Raw genomic sequence first — 17979 nt, 5'->3', positions numbered from 1 at the left:
TCACTCTATAGTGGTATACTCTTTCTGTTTCAAAAACAATACATTCTATAAGAAACAACCAAGTAAAAGTTCTTCATTTAGACCTTTAGGGTGTTCTGTTTGGAGAGAGTGTATCCACCATGCCTCTCGTTGTAATAGAAGTTTTTCACGATCCCCACCTCTTTTTAAGGGCTGTACTGCCTCAATACCCTGAAACTTTAAAGAACAGACTTCATGTCCCACCGCATTAAAATGTCTAGCCACAGGCCATTTTTCATCCTTGTTCCTAATATTACTTTTATGTTCTGAAATTCTAACTTTAAGTTCTCTTTTGGTTTTACCCACATAACAAAGGCCACAAGGGCATTTTAGCAGATAGACCACAAACTTAGTTTTACAGGTAATGATGCTTTTAACATATATTTTTTTTCCTGAATGTGGATGTAATACATGATTACCTCTGATCATTGCATTGCAATGAACACAGTTAAAACACGGGAAGTTGCCCGTAGGCAAATTGGACATAAAATGTTGCGGTGGAACATGACAGTCTGACCTCACTAAAGAGTCCCTAACATTTTTGGCACGTTCGTGCGCAAATATGGGGGGCTCCTTGAAAACATGACCCACATTAGGATCACTCGATAACACATACCAATATTTTCACCAATATTTTTTAACAGAATTCTTAATGTCAATGCACAAAGGGGGAATAGGTTGTGGACAAAACTATCTTCGACTCCCCTGCACGAGCAGGCTTAGGAGTTAACAAGCTATACCTCTCTTTCTCTCGGGCTCTCTTTACATAAGCACTCAGCAATTTGTCACTGTAACCTTTAGTTTTGAAACGATCGCACAAGTCCTTCGCTTGTCTTTCGAAAGCACTGTCAGTACTACAGATTCTTTTCATCCTCAATAGTTGACTGTAAGGTAAGCTTCTCTTTAACCCTGAAGGGTGATAACTAGAAACATTTAAATAATTGTTTCTATCAGTTTGTTTTCTGTAGACACAAGTAGAAACACACACACACACACACACACACACACACACACACACACACACACACACACACACACACACACACACACACACACACACACACACACACACACACACACACACACACACACACACACACACAGAACGAAATCCCAGCATTGCTCAAAGTGCAAAACAATATCTGGCTATATATAAATCTGGACTCATTCTAGACCGCAATATCCAAACTGCACTCACTTTTTAATCTTCAGGAAAGGAATACGATACGATACGATAATACTTTATTGTCAGTTCACACTGAAATTTGTCTTGCGACCCAGCAGCCATGTATGCAACAATAAACAGTACACACATTTGACATGACACAAGAAAAACAAAACAAAATACATACATAAAGACATACAAAGACAAGAGCAGTGTCCACCTCTCAGCCTACCCCTGGCCTATAACTCCTGATTAAGCCTCAGTGTCGTCTGATGGACAAAGGACCTCTTCAGTTTGACCTTATTGTATGTAGGAACACTGTATCTCCTTCCTGAAGGCAGCAACCTATATTCTCCATACAAATCATGGCTAGTGTTTGAAGTGATATTCCTTGCCAACCTTATCATACTGTCATTATACGTAGTTGTATAGAGCCTCTGAAGTGGTTGTCCAACAATCTTTGAACAAATGTTCAGTTGCTGCAGCAGTTGTGACTTTAAGGCTACGGACAGACATCCATACCAGGTGGTACTACTATACCAGGTGGAAGAACACTCATAATAACAGAAGTGAAAAACAAAAGAAGAATCTGTCTGCTAGCACCAAAAGATCTCAGACGACGAAGGAAATAGACTCTTTGCTTTGTCTTCTTACCCACTGATTCAATCTGGTCTTTCTATGACAGAAGGTGGTCAATTACTACTCCTAGGTATGTATATGAACATACCTGGTTGATCTGTTCACTATGAATAGTAATGGGGGATCTGTGTATCTCCAGTGGGGCACCAAAAACAAACTTTTTCTAGTGGGGCACCAAAAACAATGTGACCGTTAAAAAAATTAACGCATTTTAATCGCACCTGTTTTTGCACCGCGGAACGTTTCTCACTGGACGAGTTTCAGACGGACCGATATTACCAGCGCACGCAACAAAGTTAACACGATGTTCCACGATGCGGTGCGGGTCACATGCGCGATTTTTATTAACAATTAATTCAACTACTATAAAACATCGGTAACAACAACACACTCTACCAGCCTCCAGTGGTGGAAAATAGCAGATCTACAAGCTCACAATGCCTTGTGCTTGTAGATCTGCTATTTTCACATGGTTACATGTTTTATAATAATAATCTAAATCTACAAAGTAACTAGTAACTAAAGTTTTCAAATAATTGTAGTGGAGTAAAAAGTACAATATTCGCCTCTGAGATATAGTGGAGTTACTGGAGTAGAAGTAAAAGTATTAGAAATTGGAAATACTCGAGAGTCAAGTGCAAATACCTCAAAATTGTACTTAAGTACAGTTCTTGAGTACATGTACTTAAAGACGAATGCCAAAATCCATTTGAAAAAAATTTCACTGTTCTCAGGTCAAATATTGATATGCGATTAAAATGCGATTAATTGTGATTAATTAATTACAAAGCCTCTAATTAATTAGATTATTTTTTTTAATCGAGTCCCAGCCCTATTATTATTATTATTTACTCTGTGTTGGTGCAGTCCAGGATCACTGGATCTATCCAAAAGAGAAATCAAAACTGTATCATCAGAGTACTTTAGAATGTATTGGTCTGGTTTGTCAGTGCGACATTCAGACAGGCATTCCTCAGTACGACAGTTGTCAGTATAGAGGGTGAAAAGTACAGCTGAGCTTACACAACCCTGGGGAGCACCAACATTAGTAGTTAATGCTGCGGAGAGGGTTCTGTTCACTTTCACCCTCTGTACTCTGTTAGTAAGGAAGGAAGAACATCAGTGAATTAAGTATGGATTCAGTTCCAACTGTACCATCTTTGACACCAGAATATCAGACTGTATTGTATTGAAAGCTGAAGAGAAGTCTAAGAACAGCACCCTTGCATGATTTTTATTAGACTTATCTAGGTGTTTTGTAATGAAGTGGACCAGTGTGACAACCGCATCATCTGTACCGCAACCTTTCTTATAAGCAAACTGACAGGGGTCGAATTTGTCTTTAGTTATACTTACAAGATGTTGCAACAGTATTCTTTCCAGTGATTTCATGATCACTGAAGTGAGAGCTATGGGTCTATAATCCTTATGTTCTTTTGGACATTGGATTTTGGGTAGTGGTTTTATGTGTGAGGTTTTCCAACACAGAGGAATTGTGTGTGTGTCTACAGAGGTTTGAAATATTGGTTGCCACACAGGAGACAACTCAGATGCAAAGTTTTTGAGGAGAAAAGCACTGCACTCGTCCGGCCCATTAGCTTTCCTTGTGTTAGTACACCGAAACACTTTTCTGTGTGGGTCTGTGAGCTCTCCCATCACTGTAGCTCCAGACTCCAGCTACAGCGCAGTGTTGAACTCACTTCACTACCTTGGTTATTTGTTGACGTATGCTATGTATGTAGATAGACATATAGCCTACAGCTTTCTTGACCACAACATTAGGCTACTTAGATAGTTTAGAGACAGATGCTAGGTTTGATGTTTACCTGATAGACCCTATGCCATGTCTTCTGTTGAATAGGGTAATGTGTCTAAATGAGTCTGTGTTCAAATGTCTAAAGTCCTGGAGATGCAGAACTTTTCTGGTTTACATTTTAGACGGTCTAACCTTCAGTCACACTGGAAGATACTTGGAAATCAGGTGTATTTAGTGCAACATCCCCATCTCTCCAGCAGAGGACTATTTGTTTACCAACATTGAGACTGCACGCGCATAGATGATTGTTTCATGCAATCAATTCCATATTGTTTCGGGGTTTCGCTGGTTTCAGTTCATTCAACCTCCTCTTGTGTGTTGGCTAGTGAGGCGCGTCCTAGCGAGACCTGACAGAATGGGGTTCATTTGGTGCCGGCCTGCGCTTGCATACTGGTTCTTATCAGTGTGACGTCGTCTGTTAAGGGGTCTATTGATTCCCTGCAAGCACTGAGTAGTGTTGGTATCAGAGCCAGACAACAGAGCTATGTCTATGGCTGGCTGAAGTCATTTTCTAGTTACAATTTAATTAATGGGAAACATTAATGCCATGCTCATTTACAGAAAAACTGTAAGTTTTTACACATGAAAGGCAAGGTTATTTGTATAGAACACAGGCAATTCAAAGTGCTTTATTTGAGGTATAAAAGGCATTGCAAGATATAAAGGTAATTTAAAAGAGTTTTAAACCCTCACTAATGCTGAGGCAGCGCTGTTCCTTCACACCCAACATACCAATGTTGTTTGAACCTACTGACATTGCCATCGTAGGAGCCCCAAAAGCTTCACAGTGAAGTAAAGTGCCATGATTAAAAAGCTTAAGTGTGTTTAAATCACAGAAAACATGGAGATTTGGCGCATAAGGCTGGCGCTAGAGGAAAGGGGTCGTGGGGTCAGTCAATGTTCCCTGGGAGTATGAGTGGCATGGCAATCAGCCCATTCTTTTTTACATAATTATCTTATGTGCATATTTTGCAGACTTGAGTCACACAGAATGTGAATATTATGTGGCTATAAAGCGACAATTTGCATTCAGGACAAGGACATGATGTTATTTGTTTATTGTTTATTGTTTATTAGGATCCCCATTAGCTTTTGCCATGACAAAAGCTAGTCTTCCTGGTGTCCGACACAGACAAACATTTTAACAGAGACATTCCTTACATCAACTTTACAATCACTGTAATCTAAATAAAAATAGAAAATAAAAAAACAAAAAGTACAATCAAGTAATACAATTAAAACTATAACTAAATCACTTATTACACATTAAACTTTGTGTTTCTGGGGATTAGTACAGGCATGTTTTCATCAGGTGTTCTTTTAACTTTTTCTTAAAGATGAATTTTGTGTTTGTATTAATTATGTACTTAGGCAATGAGTTCCATCCTATTACAGCTCTATAGATAGTAGAAGCTTTGAGAAGATCTGTTCTTGGTTTAAGTGTTACCATCACCTGAACTGGCTTGTCTAGTCATATGGGTATGTTCATCTCTTCTGTATCCTACCTGGTCAAAGAAATACTGGGGTTTTTGGTCAGTTAAAACAGTAAGCCATGATAGATTTCTGTGCATTTCTACTACACGTGTGCGCTTGGAGCACTGGAGAGCTAATCTGGCAGCTTTGTTTTGAGCTGTTTGCAATTTCTGTATGTCTTTCTTTGTAGCGGATGACCAAACAACTGGGCAGTACTCAAGGTGTGACAAGACTAAAGCTTGAGTTACTACTTTCAGAGTTTTTAATGTAATATACTTGGAACATTTCCTGGTTATAGCGATGCTCCTTCCCATTTTAGTTACTATATTATCAATTTGCTTTGTCCAATTTAGTTTAGGATCTAATACAAATCCAAGCAGTTTAGCCTCCTTCACCTGTTCCACTGGCTTCCCGGCAAGTGATAGGCACAATTGAGGATCACTTTTCAATATATGTCTAGATCGAAACACCATGCATTTGGTTTTAGCAATATTCAGTGCTAATTTGTTCTCGCCGACCCAATCCGCTACTGATTTAATTTCAGCATTGAGTATATCATTTAACTCACCTACTGTGCTGTACTGTACATGGTTGAGTCATCCGCGTACATAACCACACTAGATTTCATGTGTCTAGTTCCTATAAGGGTGTGACCTATCCAGTTTCACGTTATCCTTTTGATGGTCCCTGTTTGGATCAGAAACCCGAAAATGGTATTGATCCCACTGATGTACATGTACTCAATGTTTCCGTATCTGCTGCAATATCTGCTGTAGACCCAGAGCGGATCTGCAACCTGCAAAGTGAAACGCATTCTACAGGTTCTTCAGAAGAAGAGGGTGTGGACTGTGGAATTAAGTGATTATTTATCATATTCTTGTCTTTTATGTGTCACAATGACATAATCTGTTAACAAATTACAGGCTACAAAGTGTCAACGTGAATCATGTCCAATCTCTTGCAATGAATCTCTCGCATACAGTGTGCAACTTTGTAACTTCTGTTAAATGTATGTCATACAGAAAATCAAATCAATCAGTTTTGCTGAAAATGCTGGACACACACATACAGTATGGGGGGGATACATGTTAGGTATGTTTTTCATCTATTGTATATGGTTGAGTTGTTTTTCTCTTCACACATTGGACAAGAACAAAGAGGAAAATGTATTTTCTCTATCCCATAGTTCTCACCTTTTTTTATTTCAAGGACCCCCATAACTCTGAGAATGTACAGATGTAACCAAACTTGGTCACATGATATGTATTCTCAGGTTTAGGAGATGCAAGGATCCATTTGGACCCCCCTCAAAGAACCCTAAGGGTCCCTGAACCCCACTTTAAGGACCACTGCTCTATCTCAACATTTATAGTGAATATACTGGAAAATTGGCAGAAAAAGACTCACTCACTGCATAAAAATGAAGGAAAACCTCTTAGACAGACTTAAGAAAATATACTTTATTTAATATAATGCTCATAGTGTGCTCGGTGCTCATAGTGATTTAAAAAAGCAAACGTTTCAGTCCTAGGACCTTCGTCAGTGCTATAATGCTCATAGTGCTTTTTTAAATCACTTTGAGCACCGAACACACAAGCATTATATAAAATAAAGTATATTTTCTTAAGTCTGTCAAAGGAATTTCCCTTCATTTTTATGCAGTGAGCGAGTCTTTTTCTGCCAGTTTTCCTTTATGTTTTTGAGACCAACCCTAACCAAAGGACAAAGAATGGCGCAACAGTGTTCCCTGTTCTTTAGTTAATATACTGTACATGTTCCTGGAAATTGAAAATGTATTTGATGTGCATGCCCCCTCTGAAGCACTATTAGCACTACTTATAAGCACTAATTATTATTTTAGGACACATGGGATTTATTCTTCTACACAATGATTACAGTCAGTTTAGTTCTCGAAAACAAATAACATGAACACAATGTTCATGTATGGCTTATTGGTTCTCCTCATTCAGAAGAAGCAGAACTTTGTTAATATTTGACAGTTTTACAGGTGCACATTGTTGGTACATACATTTAAACTCATTACATTTAGAGTTAGTTGTGATAGATATATGTATGTATAGCCTCCTGTCTGACTGGATGTCGTGTCTAATGTATTGTGTACTGTGTGAATGAGGAAACCTTCATTGAGGTCTATTCAGTTCCCAAAGGATGGATGCATGTTGTGTCTAATGTATAGAATACTGTCTGTCAAGTGCCTGAATGGATGTCATGTCTAATGTACAGTCTACTGTATAATGTGTTCCGGTTTGTCATTCTTACAATGTTTCAAAATAAAAGGTGAATCATCAGTCTGACAGTCTCCTTCAAATTAAAACACAAATTAATGTTTACTTAACTTCTAACATGAACATAAAGCATAAATGTTAATTCAGTCAATCTTTGCATTAAGAGCATAAATTAAAATGACACTTGTTGTGGGTGCAATATAAGAGATTTAAAACAAAGAAAGGCAAACTCAAGGGACAGAGGTAGGCCAACATGAATATAAAATCCAAGAAAACAGGGCTCAGTATTGACTTCACATACTGTACATTTCCACTGTGGATGGTGGTTGGAGGCAACAATATTCAAGTCTAATGGATGTTGTGTCTAATGCAGTGGGTTCTCAAACTTTTTCATGTCAAGGACCCCCAAATTGACACTTATTAGCCCGCGGACCCCCATTTGAAAAGATATGCCAGCTACTGACCCCCATTATACGGCTCTAGCAGTGATTCTCAACCATTTTAATTTCAAGGACCCCCAGTTTGACATGCATTAGGCTACGGACCCCCATTTAATGGCATTTCTATTGCTGGGACCCCAATTTATATTGTAAAATCAATGTTAATTTAACTCTGTTAATTTAACTCTGAGAGTTACAGACCCATAAGGGTCCATTTGGTTCCAAACTATCCATCATTTAGCTGGGAACCTCCTGGAACTCCCTCAAGGACCCCTGGGGGTCCCCGGACCCCACTTTGAGAACCAATGGTCTAATGTACAGTGTACTGTCTCAATGGATCGTATATAATGTATAATCTACTGTCAGAATGGATGCCACGTCTAATGTATAGTATATTAGTGTACTGTCTGAATGGATCGTGTATAATGTATAATCTACTGTCAGAATGGATGCCACGTCTAATGTATAGTATATTAATCTACTGTCAGAATGGATGCCACGTCTAATGTATAGTATATTAGTCTACTGTCTGAATGGATGTTGTGTCCGTTCATAGATTAATCATGTTAACTAATACACAGGATGTGATAGAAAAATAATTTCTGCTATTAAACTAGGATAAGGTACATAAAAACATAAAAGGCAGATAGGTGAATATAAGCACTAGGTTTGTCAATCAGGGAAATGAGTGAGTTCATCTTTGCCAATGTTCCCTCCGCTGAGGATGCACACTACATTCTTGTTCTCCATGTTGGGTATCTTGTTGTTAACGATGGCAGCGAACGCAGCAGAACCTGACGGTTCTACCACTAGACCTGACTTGTAGAGTGTGGACACCGCCGCCTTGAGCTCTTCGTCGCTCACCAGGACGATGGCCTCCACGAAGCGTTTACACAGCTCATAGGGGAGGGCGCCTGGATAATTCAGATTCAGATTCAGATTCCTTTATTTGCCATTGTGTAATACACAAAGGAATTTGCTTTAGCAATTGCATGATTGTGTTTCAATCTTTTTTCACATATAACATAAATACCAACAACACAAGACAACACCGTGCAAGAAAATAGATAATATAAAGTGCCATAGTGATCAGAAGTGCAATGTCATTGCCAGTGTCATGTTTCAGGTTTCAGTGACCCTTGGGGGCGGGGGAGAAGGGAAGCCAGACTCATTGAGCAGCCTGGCAGCTGAGGGGAAGACGCTTAGTCTGTGGCGTGCTGTGGTGGCCTTCAGCAGCCGCATCCTTCTCCCTGAGGGGAGCAGGGTGAGGAGGCCGTGGCCAGGGTGGGAGGGGTCAGCCATGATCTTTCTTGCCCTCCTCAGCGCCCTGGAGTCGTGCAGGGACTTGAGGGAGGGCAGGGGACGGCCCATCACCCTCTCTGCGCAACGGATCACCCGCTGCAGCTTGACGAGATCTTTTGCAGCTGCTGCGGGGAACCAGGTGATGATGGAGTGGGTGAGGATGGACTTGATGATGGCCGTATAAAAACGGGTCATCATAGCCCTCGACAGTCTGTACTTCCTCAGCTGCCGGAGGAAGAACAGTCTCTGCTGAGCCTTTTTCAGGAGGGCCATGATGTTCAGTTCCCACTTCAGGTCCTGGGAGATGGTAATGCCCAGGAACTTAAAGGACTCAACAGATAAAACACACAAACTATGAATTAAGTGAAGCAATGGTGACAAAATAGTTGCAAATGATGACGTAATTGAAAATGTGCCCGTTTCTGAAGACCAATTGGAAAATCTCTCCAATATCACGGTGACCTTCTGAGCATTTCACAGTGAAATGCTGACGAAGGCCAACAGGTTGAAATGTGTCTGTCATTAATTGCTGCTGCGGCTTATTGAAGACTTTTAAACGTTGTTCATGAGTGCAGATGGTGTGATATCAGTCATCTATGATGTCAGTCGTCTATGACATCATAGATGTCAAATTTGGGCAAGGTTTCTGAAAACTTAAGTCAAGATTTAGAAGGCGTTATTAGAATCAGCCTCAGGTCTAAATGGGTGTCATCCTCTCCACAACATCTTGGCAGGTCAGAAAAGCGGTCGTAAGGACCGTTCATTGCCCTGCAAGGACGATCGTTTTAAGAACACTTTTGTTCCAACAGCAATTAGGCTCTTCAACTCCATGACCAGCCGCTAGGCCTATGAACTGGACTAATGGACTAATGGTCTTAGTTTTTAGTTATTTATGGGTCTATGTGCAATGATAAAGGATGGTTTTTATTCTTATTCCCAGTGACATCTTTTAAATGCTTTTTTATGCTTATTCATAATATATCTTTTATATTTGTGTTCTCTCAGTTTTAACCTGTTGCCCCTCCTCTTTTTGTGATGTGTTTTTAACTAACCTTGCCTGTATGAGCTATGGGATATCTGAATTTCCCCTCGGGATTAATAACGTATCTATCTATCTATCTATGTATCTATCTATCTATCTATCTATCTTAATACATTTCTAAATCTAAGCTTTAGCTCTAAATCTAAGTTACCTTCAAGTTGAGTAATCTGACTGAACAAGAGGAACATTTCAGGAGTGCTGATCTACAGTATAACAACACTGGAACAATTTACTGTAACACATCACTGTTGGTTTTTCCTTTAATGTGTCACCCGCCTGTATAATTTACATACAGTATGTTTCACATGTTGTATCAGCACTGCACTGATTATCTTCTATGACGGAATCACAGCTGTGCTGATACTGTATACCAGGGTTCTTCAGAGTTGTAGTTTTTTTACATTAACGACTTGAACCCTGTGTGTAGAGGGAAAAAGGAACAAACCAAGTACAGAGCCAAAGGTCAAGTTTACTAAGTATTGAGGGTTTAAATGGTTAAATGTCTGAAATAAACAAAAACAAATGTTAATTTACTCAACACTGATGATAGTGCTGTCAAACAAGTCTATGAAGCTATCTATGTAATCTATGAATAAATTCAATCTGCAACATCATTTCATACAGTATATAGTGGGGGTCCCTGGTTCATCTCTCTAAGGGGTCCTTGGCCTGAAAACTGTTGAAGACCCCTGCTGTATACAGTATAACAGTATGACCTCAAGCAGAGCATGTGAGCAGAGCGGGTGGAAATGCCGCTCGGCGCTCCAGGGGGCTGGTTTCACGCTCGCTATTCACTCATGTTGACCCCCCCCCCCCTCCCCCCCCCGTGCGCTCCGCTCCCCGTCACTCATGTTGATTTTGCTCTCACTCCATGCTCTGCTCAAACTGGGCCGCTCAACAGTAAAAAAAAGTTGAAATTTGACTGAAATCTTGTTAAGATTAATTGCCATTAACCGCCAAGCACAAATTCATTCAACCTTTAATTAAGATTCTCGGAGAGATCATTGAGGGAGACCCTCATTTACAATGAAGCACAGGAAAATGTATTGGTGTAATTGGTGCCAATATATAATTTGTCAATGTACTGAGTTTCACAGCAGTGGTGCACATAAAGAACAGTGAACAATGCATACACTATTGTATAATCTTTGACAGGACAGTTAACTCTAACAGTAGCAATGAGCTAGTGAAAAATCAACATCTGATTTGAAAACTGAATAAAATGAGAAACTCACAGAGGCTACATATTGTATTTATATATTATGGGTGTTATCCAAATCCAAATAAATGTTTTTATTTTCATTTAAACAAATGTAAGTCACACTATGAAAATAAATAATAGGATACCATTCTAATTCTGGTGGCTTTTGAAGGTGAGGGAACTCAAGCTGTACCCTTCTGCCATCTAGTGGCTCTTCTTTTAACTGCAGTGTGCACTCTTTGATTTTAAGGTCATGGTATGATTTGGTTTTGTCCTGTTTTGACCGATCAATCATTAAGATTTGTATTGATTTTCATTACACCCCTATTTATACATGCCAGGTTTGAGGTCTACTTATTTACTTTGTAGCACATGCTTGTTTTCTTAGCACTCTAGTAGGTACCCTGATGTTGGTTGACTAGGGTCCATGTCTGTGAGCATCTGATAAATTACTAAATTGTCATGGACATTTCAATAGTTTAATAGTTGACTTGTAAACGTGACAGTAAATAGGTCGGAGAGGCTTATTGTAGGTACCAGCCATGGACACGGGAGATGGATTGCTGAGGTGGAGCACAACAAAGCCGTGCTCCTCATACGCTGAGTTGGCGGTGCCCGGGGTCGTACCATAGACTGTATAAAAATAATGGACAAAGCCACTCCCCTGCTTTCTACAGACCGAAAATGAAGCCAATTCTTCGGCTGTGTGGCTTTAATTTATACAGTAAACACTGTCGGATGTCATACGCTATTGGTTCAGACCAGACATGTGACCAAAGCGTCACAAAGCGGGGGCGGGTCAAGCGGGGGCGGGTCAATGTGGAACACTGCACGCCCAACAGAGCCTTGTAGACGCCCACTCACAAACTGTCTGCGTCAGAGGAAAAACAACTTTTTATTCAACGCTAAACGTCATCTTTCAACTCGAGGTAAAATGTGTATTTATACTTGGCCTGTGTAAATCCTAGTTGCTAATTGCATGCATGCACCACAATGAACAAATATTACATATAAGAAAGAGTAACAATAACTTTGAAACACATCACTCCTATCAGGCATCTCTTCACTATTTTAAAGTAATATAATTAATTTTATTGAACGTATTATTGTCAATGAATATCTTAGCTGCTTCCCCTTTATCATCAGATAATGTCTCCTATTTAAAACTAGCAGCCTAGATGCTATAATAAATGCTATCTGCATCTATTTTTCAGTGGTGGAAAGTAACTAGTACATTTACTCAAGAACTGTATTATAATTTGGAGGTCTATTTTACTATACTTATTTCCATTTTTTCCCCCCAATACTTTTACTTCGATTCCACTCTCATGCAAATATTGTATTTTTTATAATTTGAAAACTTTACTTAGCCTACTAGTTACTTTCTAGATTTGAATTATTATTACAAAACATACATTAACCACTTCAGCCCTATTTAAACTTTGGCTATTTGAAAATAGAACACCATTGTGAGCTAGTAGATCTGCTATTTTCCAAACATTTATTAGTTAGGTTTCTTGTGGCTGCATTAAACCTATAATGATACAATACATACATTAAGGTCCTACTATGAAATTATCCACCACATGAACTACGGTCTGCTACTACAGTGTTTTCTTTTAAAAGCATGCTAATACCATAACATTACAGCTAAGGTTTAAACTATGCTTCTAGATTAATTTATTATTACAGCCTAACGTTTCTATTTATTCCTCTTTTTACTGTTCTTATAAACTATTTAATAATGTCTTGTATTGGTTCTGATTTATTAATTTATTATTTTTGTTATCATTATTGCCATATTTCACGTTGGCCCAGTCTGGTTTTTATTTCATTTTAAGTACATTGAGTCTACCCCTGTCATATGAAATGTGCTATCGCCTTGACTTTATTAAAATGTGTGTAACCAACTCTTTTTATGTTTCTCAACAGCCATGGTGTCACTGTGGGTGATTGGGGACAGCTATGTCCGGCGTGGCGAGCAGAGAGCTACAGAGACCATGGGGAACAACCTTGGCGTGGATGCCATCAGCTACATCCATTGGTTTGGCTGGGGTGGTTTGCGGTGGAAAAACCTCCTCCCTTTCCTTAACCAGGCCCTACAAGGGAGAGCAGCACCGGATGTCCTCCTGATCCACTGCGGCGGTAATGACCTTGGAGACATCTCAAGTGCCAAGCTAGTCGCAGTGATGAAGGAGGACCTGCACCAGCTCCATCTTCAACACCCACAGATGAAGATCCTCTTCTCTGCCATCACCCAGAGATGCAAATGGAAGGCTGGTGCCAATCCGGGGAAGATCAACAAGGGTCGCCGGTTTGTGAACAGTGTTATGGCTACATATGTTCATTGTTTAAGTGGCAGCTTTGTAGATCACCCTCACATAAAGTTTGACACTCCTGGGCTATTTCTGCGTGATGGAGTTCATTTCACCAATAGGGGAAATGATATATTTTTGAACAGTTTTGCTGAGTCCATTAAAGCCCAACTTCAGCAACAGTAAACAGTTCAAGTCTGATAGTTTTCTGCTGTTGAAGGTGAGTTTTAATGGATTTATTTGTAGCACTGAACATAGTTCACAGTGTCATGCCGTATGTGATGATGTGTTTTTGTTAATATACTGTAATTAGATATTTTTTGTCAGCATTTGTGTCCATAACACTGTTCACTCTTCCCGGCTGCTCTTCCTTGTCCCCTACACCCACTCCCAATGCCATGTATACCACCCCAGTCTTACCACCCCATGGTCTCTGGACTCCAGACAAGGTGTCAGCGGGTGGGGTGCAAGGTGGGGTGCAAGGGTGCTTTAGTGGAGGGTAGTGTCTCTCCCTCCAGGAACTCCACTACCACGACCACCGCCTGACTTTTGCTTCCTCATGGACCTACCTGTGCATTAGACCAGAACTTCTGTGGACAATGTGGCTTTTGTAAATAAATATTATTCTGATTCTACCAACAGCATCACTTATTTTGAGGTTTTAACCATAGCAAATGTACATTCAAATACTCTTTTGGGTCCCTTAGTTCCTGCCTTGAACTTAAGAGTAAAACCAGAAACTTTAGACATGAATATATTTGTATATTTTTTTCCTCCCAAGCTAAGTTAACTGTCACACACTCAAGGACTCATGAATAATGGTACCTGGACTTTTTAAACAAGACAAGCAATATGTAAAGATGATACTATAATCAATGATTAGTTTTAAAGCAAAATACATTTATTAAAACAAAATTGCTTTCATTTATAAAAAAATAGAAAGATTCAGGAGGTCTGACAAAGATGAACTCGGGGTCAGCCACACAATGGACCCTCACTAACATAACAACTGGAGTAAGAAATGAGCCTGAAAAAACTAGAATACCAGACCTCCATCTTCAACAGACAAAATAAGGTGCAACATATATAAAAAGAACTATGGCTGTATCACTCCCTATGCACTCAATGGCACACCTGTTTATTAACCCATTAAAAGTGGGAAAGCATCTAACCAGATTTTATACTTTGTATTGTAAAATAGCAACTACAGCGTCACTTTGTGCCGTGCGATCAATCGATCGATTGGCACTAAGTGACGCTGTAGATGCTATTTTTGAATAGCACAAAGTATCAAATCTGGTTAGATGAATCGATCATCTAAAATCTGGTTAGCTTCATCTACCCAGACTAGATCGAAAATCTGGTTAGATGAATCGATCGATCAATCTATAGATAGATGGCTTCTGGGGGTCTATGGAACAAAATGTTTTGAGATGGTGGTCCAACAGCCAAATACATCTAATTTTGGGTGTCTTTGACATGGAACAGTTTGAGTACCAATGATACAGCAACATCAGTTTTTCGGAGAACAGAGCATTTAGAAGACATTTGTACGTAATCAGCCTTAGGTCTTAATGGGTTAATGCAAACATCCTTATCACAGTGATGTGGCTATAACACAGCCTAAGCGTCGCTGTCTGGCAGAAACCTTATATAGCTTGTAGATCTGTTTATTTACTGTTGAAACTAAGAGAAACTGAATGTTGTTTGGTGTGTATGTGGGTTCAATAGATGACGAATCAATGAAAATGATAAAAAAAAATTGCTTGTGACTAAATAACAACTACAATGGATCAGTTGGACAGGGTTTCTACCCGACAGCAACGATATACATAATTGTATGCAGAACGGGCCAAGAGGTTCAGTTACAGTTCAACCAACACCTGAATAATCAAGTGACATAATCTGAAACTGTACCCCTACAGATCAATTCTGTATCCATTTGTACACTATCAAAGTTAAATTTACAATATGGATTTCAGCAGGCGGTCTGTGGCCTAATGCATGTCAAATTTGGGGGTTCATGAAAGTAAAATGTTTGAGAATCACTTATGTACAATGTGTAAGTTTGACAATATATAGGCCTCAACTAACCTACAGTCACCTTAATGTTATGAGAAGGACCACGTTGAGTCTCTTAAAGGCTAAAAGGAAGGCTACAATAAAGTCAAATTGTGGTGTGCAGTAAGGTAAAAAGAAAAAAACACGACATTGAACAAATTTGGGTGTTTACTTAATGGCCGTGTAGTGCACTATATTCAAACGGTACACAACAGCAGTGACGTCATTAACAGCCACCAATGAATCATTGGAAATGTGGGTGTTGAGTTCTGGATGCCAGTCTTCTACATATTACAGAGTAATGATGAGTGATGTAAGAAACAGCCTTTGTCCCAAGATGAAGAGATGATTGACGTCCAGTCTCCGCTTGCTTCTCCCTTCAATAATGGCGCCCGACAATCATTGGAACATCTGTGAGAAAGATAGAAAAGGTGAGAGAGAGACAGAGAGAAAGAGAGAATAGAAGGAATAGAAGGAATAGAAAAATACAAGGTTTAGTAAACATACTCCTACAAGACCAAAATGCATTGTGTATTGTTCAGAATTTAAAAATAATTTCTCAATTAACATTTACAAATAGAGATTACTGTATGACTTATCTTAAAAACCTATTCTGCGCTGATGGAAGGTTCTCACGATGATTCTCAAGTGCAAGAAGCACTAACATACAACAGAGTAACAGCATTAACAGTTATGTTTAATTCAACAATAGCTTTTTGTGAAGATTTCACACAGGAATCGAATGAGCAAATAGTAGAGATGACTAACCCTGCAACGACGAGACTGGGTGGTGGGATGTAGTCTCAGAACTTCCTGGCGGCCGTTGAGCACAAGTGTGGTTGATGTCATCGCAAGTCCTTACTGCACTCCTGTGAATTACTAGAGAGAGATGTAGAGGAAGGCGATGGAGAGCGAAAAGAGAGAAAGACTAGACAGACTGGAGATGTAGAGGAAGGGGATGGAGAGCGAAAGTAGAGAGAAAGACTAGACAGACTGGTTAAAAGAAGTCTCTACAACAGGTATAGTGACAATTGCAAACGGATTGTCTGGGAGGCTGTAATGAAGCTGCTTGAATCTACCCCTAAGAGCACACATACGCGCATATCAATTTATGAGGGTGCAAATGTGCAAAAGACAACACAACAGGACATGCGACATTTATATACAAATACAAATTAACATACGTGACGAAAATGTGGCACATCGCCAAAAGACACAACAGAACATGCGACATGTATATACAAATATAAATGAACGTGAGAAAAATAATGTTGACACAGTACATGACTTTGTACACTTGCAGCACATTGCACTTTCATGAATCACCATCAAAATGTACTAATAGATGAGAGTCAGGGTTGTGGGATGTCAAATGTGTGTGTCATCTCAAGTGCCTCGTGTTGATTCCTAGATAGAGAGATGTGGAGGAAGAGAAGAGCGAAAGGAGAGAGACTAGACAGACAGGTGAGTCTAGAAAAAACAGGTGAATCTCTACTACAGGTGTATTATGTATTGGTAATTGCGAGTATCTGGCAGACATAGGGGTAGATTTCAAGCAGCTTCACTTAAAAAGAACCCAAAACACCACACATACACACAAATAAATTAAATAAACTCGAAAATATGACGAAAAAAACAAACACAAGTCGAGTAATACATAAAATGGAATATTAAATGCATCATGGAATTAAACAAATAAAACACAACAACACAAACACACCACTACACAAATGCATAAAAGAACCACTTGGCAATATTAAAAGTGCAGTTTGAGGGAAAAAAATACTTTTATTGCATTTTTCTAACTGTATTTCATTTGGTCCATATCCAAATATGAGCTACATGGGAACTATGTACAATACATTCATAACGTTTCACATATGGAGGTGTAACTGTATTTCATTTGGTCCATATCCAAATATGAGCTACATGGGAACTATGTACAATACATTCATAACGTTTCACATATGGAGGTGTAACTGTATTTCATTTGGTCCATATCCAAATATGAGCTACATGGGAACTATGTACAATACATTCATAACGTTTCACATATGGAGGTGTAACTGTATTTCATTTGGTCCATATCCAAATATGAGCTACATGGAAACTATGTACAATACATTCATAACGTTTCACATATGGAGGTGTAACTGTATTTCATTTGGTCCATATAAAAATATGAGCTACATGGGAACTATGTACAATACATTCATAACGTTTCACATATGGAGGTGGCATTACTTCAAATGCTACATATT

The sequence above is a fragment of the Gymnoscopelus braueri genome, assembly GCF_963280865.1.
Source record: "Gymnoscopelus braueri genome assembly, contig: SCAFFOLD_319, whole genome shotgun sequence".
Classification (NCBI taxonomy): Eukaryota; Metazoa; Chordata; class Actinopteri; order Myctophiformes; family Myctophidae; genus Gymnoscopelus; species Gymnoscopelus braueri.
Note: the sequence above shows the minus strand (reverse complement) of the source record.